The 8,256-nt window shown below is 34.2% G+C and overlaps 1 long non-coding RNA gene across 1 annotated transcript; it reads right to left on the reverse strand.

Annotated features, from left to right (window-relative positions):
- Positions 1-5,346: 5,346 nt before the first annotated feature.
- On the reverse strand, positions 5,347-7,950 carry LOC123545772 (uncharacterized). Its single transcript, XR_006685438.2, has 3 exons — positions 7,868-7,950; positions 7,601-7,683; positions 5,347-6,578 (listed from the first exon to the last, which is right to left on the reverse strand). It is a non-coding gene; the product is annotated as an uncharacterized LOC123545772 (long non-coding RNA).
- Between the last annotated feature and the right edge of the window lie 306 nt (positions 7,951-8,256).

The raw sequence follows: 8,256 nt of genomic DNA on the forward strand, positions 1-8,256 counted from the left end.
AAATTCAAAATTTACCACCAAATAGATCTAAATCTGTCTTGCATAGAAATTTAAAAATTACTTCGCCCTCCAAATTACACAAACAGGTTTATAAAATCCCAAATATTATCAAATAAACGCAGAAAAAGGCTAACCTTGTTTTGTTTTGTACCCGACCTCTCTGGTCTGCTGAACATGAATGAATAATTTTGATTTGCTGCGAATAGAAGTTTTATCTGAAGTCCAGTTGCAAGTCGGATACCCATTCTCAATAAGCAAACGTTAAACACTGCGCTTGACATAACAATAGGCAAACCGTTTCCTTGATAATTTTATTCAATAACATTTCATTCCAGGTGCAATATATTTGTTGATTTAAGGTTCATTCTATCGGAAAAAGAGTGGGTCTAAATAATTTAGATTTGCGGGTTTGTTACTGAACAAAAGTTATAAAAAGTATATACCAATGGATTCGTCTTGGAACGAAGTATACGATGAGATAGTCAAACTACGACTACGGTCCTTTCATAAGCCGTACGATAACGAATTTGATAACAAAATTGGTCATGTTTTTTTCAAAATCAAGGGCTGTTTCAAAATACGTGCGGAGTACGTTTAAAATGTATTTACAGACAGACAAGACATGTATCTAGTTCCTGCCACCCTTTAAATTACCCTAATTGTTTTCAAAAGGCTGACGATTTACGTTTAAAAATACACTTCAGAATGCTTCAAACGATTGTTTACATCGTCCTTTGTTGACATGACGGACTACTTTTTTAGTTGCTATAAATATGACAATTGCACGGAGAAATCGTGTTCGATTCCCGCAAAATATAATAAAGGATAGTACTTCACGACATTTACCTAAAGGGAGAGTTCTTTATCCCGATAATCATTCTCGACAGGTGTGAAAGATCCAATAGTACAGTAAAAAAATATTTCAAGAATAATTAACAGGTTTTTGTTTTGTTTTGTTTTTTGTCAAAATATTCTACAACCTCAAATGAAATCTAATTCATCTGCTTCATCGAACTATCTTACTTTTTTCAAACGGTCTGTTTAATTTAATAAAAGTGTTATCGTTCCAAACTTAAAATTTCTTACTTTCAAGACCATTAGGTCTTTTGAATAATTCGACTACCAGACTAGTCATTGTTCCATCTCTTGAGATGGAACACTTGGAATGGGTAAGTCACACTTGACTGAGTATTGACCTTGAAAGTTGTTGTCATTAAAAGCTGGCCAATCATACTCCGTGACCTTAGAAATAACCTCTGACGTTTAAATTATTCTTTCCTAATTGAGGCGACTCTCTGGCTGAACGCGCTCTGCAGATTACATTACTAAACGTGGAGTTGTTGAAACAGGCCAAACATCTCATTTGTCACAAAGGTTAACATACGTCGTTACCTTCGAATGCATGTTTAATAATGTGAAAACAAACCCCATTGCGACCCTCTCATTGTGCACAACAAATTCATGAATCGAATTCCCGGATGTTTAGGACAGATACTATTAAATTACAGCCATGAATTACTTGGTTAATGACCGCTAAATTTGTTGTGTGCGAGGTCGAAGAATGTTAGCGCATCAAATCACGGCGGCCCAAATCACTAGTGAATTAGGATCCCATCACCAGCTATTGAAGGGATGAACATTTTTCAAAAAGTAACTGATTAAAACCAAACACGTGCGTATAATATCCATTTTACATGTTAGAAAAAACAATAACACCATGTTCCGTAAAATATCCACTATTCACTTTTAATTGTCCGCTATATCATCTCTATAAACTTCTCAAAAAATCTACACGAGTGTACGATTTTCCAATAACACGTGAACATTACGAGTTTAAATCGGGTCAACGTGTATAGCCAGTGTTTCTTAATTGCCGTATTTACTCAACTAAAAGTGGTAACGGATTTACTTTGTTGTTGGATTTAACTTACTTTAGCGTAATTACTGTGGAAATAGAGGACTTGACATTTTTTCAGGTAGTAGAAAACAACATAGAGTATTTTTTCAAAATTTTAGTTTTTTTTTTTTGGTATTTTGGTGCAGATATAAACGCCCCCATTGGTGCAAATGTAACGCCTCCGGGGCGCTTAAACGGAGGTTATGAATGCCAATAAGGTAGAATGGTCTTGTCATTGCGTCCAATCCTAGTGTTCCACATACTGATGACCAATATGTAAAGAAGAAATTGCAACCAAAATTTACAAGATGATCATTATATATTTATATAGATGTGCCCTAGAAGGAACTTTTTCTATGCTTGAACTTGTTTAAATCTTCAGTCTGTACACAGAAATACATATCGCAGCCATTTAAACTATTCAAACCTGATGGTCCATATTCGGAGCTCTATTATATCGAATAATGTAATTATGTCAATAAAGGTCTTCATTTAGGGGTTTTAGCACGCCTGAATCATTAGTCTGACAATAGATTGATTTTATGATCTCCGCTGACTTCGTTGATAAGCTAAAATGTTGTAAAACTTTGCTAGATCTCTCGTCCGGGTTATATGAAGGAGTGCCTATCTGAACTTTGTGTGTACAGTTTAGTGATCCTTACGATTTCCACGAGTCTGTTGGATAGCTTCTTCACAAGAAATTTTCTACATTGCAAATAGCGTTTCCGACACTTGAGGTTAGGAGAAGCAATTCGGACACTAGAGAGCGACCTAAAAGGCCTTAGTCATGCCTAAGGGCAGGTCCGGATGAATGTGCCACCAGCGAGACGCATAGCTCCGATCGGGAGTACGTTTCAGGGTGTTCTCCCCCGGCAAAAGTTTGAAATATAGATATGTAATGGTAGCCTCTGGTCTAAATTATGAGAAAATATTATTGCCAAAATAGCTGGGTGCAACTTTGATGAATATAGGACACTCCGCTGTTAAAACATATGCATTACTTTGGACGGTTTTTCAAGGCCTTCGGGTTTATCTCAGAATTATTTTAAAAACATATCACTGACAAAATAAGTTTGGGAAACCAATATCATTAATTGTTTAGCTGTTCCTCTACACAAACAAGTACTGTCGAGAAGTCACGAAATCGCAACATTTATAAACTACCGACAACTGAAACTGAAAGTACTTTTTGCCTGACTGCCTAGCTGTGTTCTTCTTTGTGAACTTGAAATACTTTGCATTTATGTTTGTTTGTTTTGAGTTTAATGGCGTTTTTTCAATAGTATTTCAGTCATGTAACGGCGAGCAGTAATCCTAACCAGTGTTCCTGGATTCTGTACCAGTACAAACATGTTCTCCGCAAGTGACTGTCAACCTCCCCACATGAATTAGCAGAGGTGGAGGACGAATGATTTCAGACACAATGTCTTTAATCAAACTGTCACAAAGAACATATGCCTCGCGATCCGTAGACCAACGCTCTCCCTACTGAGCTAAGCAGACGGCCTTGCATTTCTGTACAAGACTGATGATAGACACACGGATGTAGGATTTCTTTTTAAACAAGGTCTTGGAAACAAGATTACCTTTTTTATAATTAGGTAGAACATATTCACAAACAAAAAGTGTTAGTATATAGCATCTTCTGTTAATGCCTGTGCTATTAATGATAAAAAGAATGAAAGTTACAGCAAGTTAAGTAATTTATGACGACAGTTTTATTTTGCAGCATAACAAATTCATGCATGTCCACACATATTAAAATATATATTATCAATACACAATTATACATAGAAAGTTGTGCTACAAAAGGAACCGAACTCCAAAACAGTGTTACTTCCCCTTATCTGTACAGTTTGACAATATTCCTTCATGGAGGTTGCAAAAGGAACTAGAATGGTGTTGACAGAAAATGTTTCATTCAATCATGTAGTATACCGACGGCTCAATAATGTTATTAAGTAAAACTGACATAACTAAAACAACTGAACACAAAACAAATGTACATGTCCATGATGCTTAACAAGTTTTAATTGAAATGAACAGAAATGTAGGAAACTACAATGTAGTTGTCATTAGTCGTCAAAGAACGGCCACAACTCCAGACAAAATAATCGATGATAAATGTCAGGACAACATGTACATATCCACTTCATGCCGTTGATGTATACCAAGTTTCAATTCAGTTGGATGGAAACTGTAGGACTTAAGTTTACAATGTGATGGAATTATTTCGAGGTCCAAAAGGGCAACAACTCCAGAAAAAAAATAATTAGGCATAGAAGTCCCGATGCATTCATGTTGATGATGTAAACTGAGCTTTATATGAATTTGATGGCAACTGTATGGCTTAAGTTCTTTGACATCGTAGACATAAAAGGAGTTTATTATATATCTTGGAATAAGTATGCTTCAAATGTTTTCATAACGTAGTAAGCTGGTTTCATTTTAACCTAGTTTAAAATGAGCTTCTATATATATCCCTAACCTAGAGCTAGATGTCCGAGTCATGAATTTTACATACATGTCATCTTGTTATGATGAATATTTGCGCCAAGTTATGTGAGCTGGAACACATTCATAACAAGAGGGCCCTGAAGGCCCTGTATTACTAACCTGAAGAAAGTAGGTCAGTAGGTCACATTCATGGTCACTGAAGTCAGTTTTAAGACTGGTGAGCAAAACTGAATATGTCATCCAAATTTCAAGGCTGTATCTTAAAAAAACAAATAAAGTAGGTCAGTAGGTCACATTCCACATGACCCAGATTCAAAATTGACATAAAGTTGATCAAGATTAACATTCTGATCAAGTATCGTGAAGATACAGTGGTTTCTAGGGTGTTAACAAGCTTTTCCTTTGATTTGACGTGGTGACCTAGTTTCTGACCCCACCTGACCCAGATTTGACTTTGACGTATAGATAATCAAGATTAACATTCTGACCAAGTTTCATTATAGTATGATCATAAATATGGCCTCTAGAGTGTTAACTATCTTTTCCTTTTATTTGTCCTGGTAACTTGTTTTTGACTACCTGACCTAAATTTAAACTTGACCTAAAGATAATTAAGGTTAACATTCTGACCAAGTTTCATGAAGATGCAGTCATAAATGTGGCTTCCGGAGTGTTAACAAGCTTTTCCTTTGATTTGACCTGGTGGCCTAGTTTTTGACCCACCTGCCCCAGATTTGACCTTGGCTTAAAGATCGTCAAGGTATTCTGACCAAGTTTCATTAAGGTATATTCATAAATGTGGCCTTTAAGAGTGTAACAAGCTTACCTTTGATTTGACCTGGTGACCTAGTTTCTGACTCCACATGACATAAATTTAAAATTGACTGAAACATTATCAAGGTTAACATTCTGACCAAGTTTCATGAAGATAAGTCATAAATGTGGCTTTTAGAGCGTTAGCAAGCTTTTCCTTTGATTTGACCCGGTGACCTCACCTCACCCAGATTCATAATTAACCTAAAGACCATCAAGATTAACATTCTGACAAAGTTGCATGAAGATATAGTCATAAATATGGCCTCTAGACTGTTAACAAGCTTTTCCTTTGATTTGACCTGGTGATCTAGTTTTTTACCCCCTGATGACCGAATATCAATCTCGTCCAAAATTTAATTAAGAGTAAAATTCTGACCAAGTTTCATTAAGATTGGCCCAAAATTGTGACCTCTAGAGTGGTAACAGTCAAATTGTTGACGACAGACGGACGACGGACACAGGGGAATCACAAAAGCTCACCTTTGAACACTTCGTGCTCAGGTGAGCTAAAAAGTTAAAGACAGAAAAAGTTTAGTTTTTGACTACTTAATTGGGACCTTGACTATCATTTGAATCTAGCATGTGTCACATAGAAATATAATATTTAATAACCCTGCCAAGTAATTTGAAAATCCACCCAATCATGGAAAAAAATACTGACAATGAGAAAAACATTATCTGAATCTCAGTTTCCACACCACAGAAAAAAGCAACAGCACATTTACATTGAAACATCATGAAACGTTTTGTATAAAACAAGTACGAAAGACTTATACTTTTTCAAAGACTAGATTATTAAGTTACATTGTTTATGTAGAACTATGCTCAGTGAATTGAAAAAAAAATATTGTGCCAGTAGATGATTTATCAAAATGCGCGTTTCTAATCTTCCATATTAATAATGACATTTACAGTTTTGAGGCTTCAAAGTATTTTGTAAATTTATATAAAGCAGGTTCCTCATGCATGACATATATTTCTTTTCCCCTAATTCTTGATATTTCTTCTCTGATTCTCCCAATTTTTGTCTGGAAATAGATCTATGATTACACGTTTTGTATTATTCATGTAACCATGTTACAATTTTTATGTATAATTATTATGTAGAATTATGCTCAGAAAATTGATAAAAATGAAACAATGTTGTTACAGTATTGTCTGGACACATATTTTCCAGAAGAGTACTCCATTCTTAACTTCCATTAGCAATTGTGAGATTTCAATGTATTTTGCAAATTAATCTAAGGCAGGTTCTTCATGCAAGATGCATATTTTCCTATCTCCCTAACATTTGATACTTCTATTTCTCTGATTCTGGAAATCTGATTGTACATTCTGTATGATCCATCAAATGGTTCAGTTTTTTTTTATCAATGCTTCGAACACTTGCGCCCCTTTAGATGAGCATCTGAAATGAGAAAAAATAGTGATTTTTACTCTTAGTATAAATCCCACATGTTTCATTTGTTCATAACAACTACAAATTTTAGAATACAAAATCTAAAATGTTATATCTTAGAAGTATAACAATATCAGTCTGACAGATATTATTAAGAAAATGTCATGACTTTATTAAGAAGTGGTAAAATAGTACCCTATACAAGTAATGAAGTAATGAAGACTAAAACATATGAATTTTAACAGATGATATATATTTGTCTATAATTATGTCTTCCTACACCTTCATTTTCAACTAACACTATGCACATGATCACTTCATGCTGATAATATAACTATTTCTTTTGAACTGTTTGAAACTGTGAGTAGGCATACACAATGCACAAGTGTATTTGTGATATTTTGAAGATAAAGGACATAACTCAAGAAAAAGTAACCTGAAATTGAAGTCTGGCAATATGTGCCTACTTCATGTTGATAATTTCATTTCAACTTACAATTCCATTGTGACACAGCATGAAAACTGCAGGAGGAGAGGAGTACATTAAATACAAATATAACTGTTATATTTTAAAAAGGGGGCATACCATCCCTGAAATAGATAAGGGCCCTGACATTTATGGTAAATATGTATAACAAGTTACAAGGGTATTGGATAGAAAGTGGAGGAGGAGCTGAGTACATACTGTAGAATGTATTTAATTCAAAGTCCAAAAAGGGCCATAAGTTTAGAAAAGGGTAACCAGATGTAAAATTCACTATAGTATGTGTATGTCTGCTGCCTGGTCATGAAGTATACCATGATCCATTTGAATCTGATTGAATTTACAGAAGAAGTTTTAATACACAAGGTATCAAGGTAGCTGTGATATAATAGTTAAAAATAAACAAATGGCATATTAATTGAAGGAACACATAATCAAATTTGATAGCCCTGTCCACTTAATGCTGATGTTGTGTACCAAGTTTCATATGAACTGATAATTAGTATATACATGAAAGAATTTAATAAAAGCAGCAACTATCCTGTACCTTTTTGATGTCTACTGTTCATGGTCTAGCCAAAGCTCCATAAGGCTGCATTTAGGGTATTTATTCATCATATCATACTTCAACTGCAATAAAAGACCAACATGCACATTTATGTATATATAAATTTTACTTTCACAATTAAATGTGCTTTCTCTTTAAAATTGAATTGCTGACACTTTATATTAAAACAATTTTAAGAAATATATCAATCTAGAATCTAAAATCAATTATTATAGTCACATTTATTTTCAAAACACTAACACCTACCTGTTTAAAAGTGCAGTCTTCTTCTTGGTATTTATAACATTCATTGTCCCATTGTTTATTTGGATCAGTTTACTTCTTCACCTGAAATAAGTACAGTTTAACAAAACTATGAGTTTAATGAAATTAACATTATATGGAATCTTGACAAGTGTGAATTTATGTATTTTGAAACTTCTCATGTAGTTTCACTTCTTTAATTAGGCCTACAGCACTGTTGATGTACAAACTTTAATGTAGTTGTACAATTCATGCATGCCATATGAAAAATAATTATTAAAGATTAACATTATATGGAATCTTGACAAGTGTGAATTTATGTATTTTGAAACTACTCATGTAGCTTCACTTCTTTAAATAGGCCTACAGCACAGTTCAATGCATCAGTACAA

The sequence above is a fragment of the Mercenaria mercenaria genome, chromosome 4, assembly GCF_021730395.1.
Source record: "Mercenaria mercenaria strain notata chromosome 4, MADL_Memer_1, whole genome shotgun sequence".
NCBI lineage: Eukaryota > Metazoa > Mollusca > Bivalvia > Venerida > Veneridae > Mercenaria > Mercenaria mercenaria.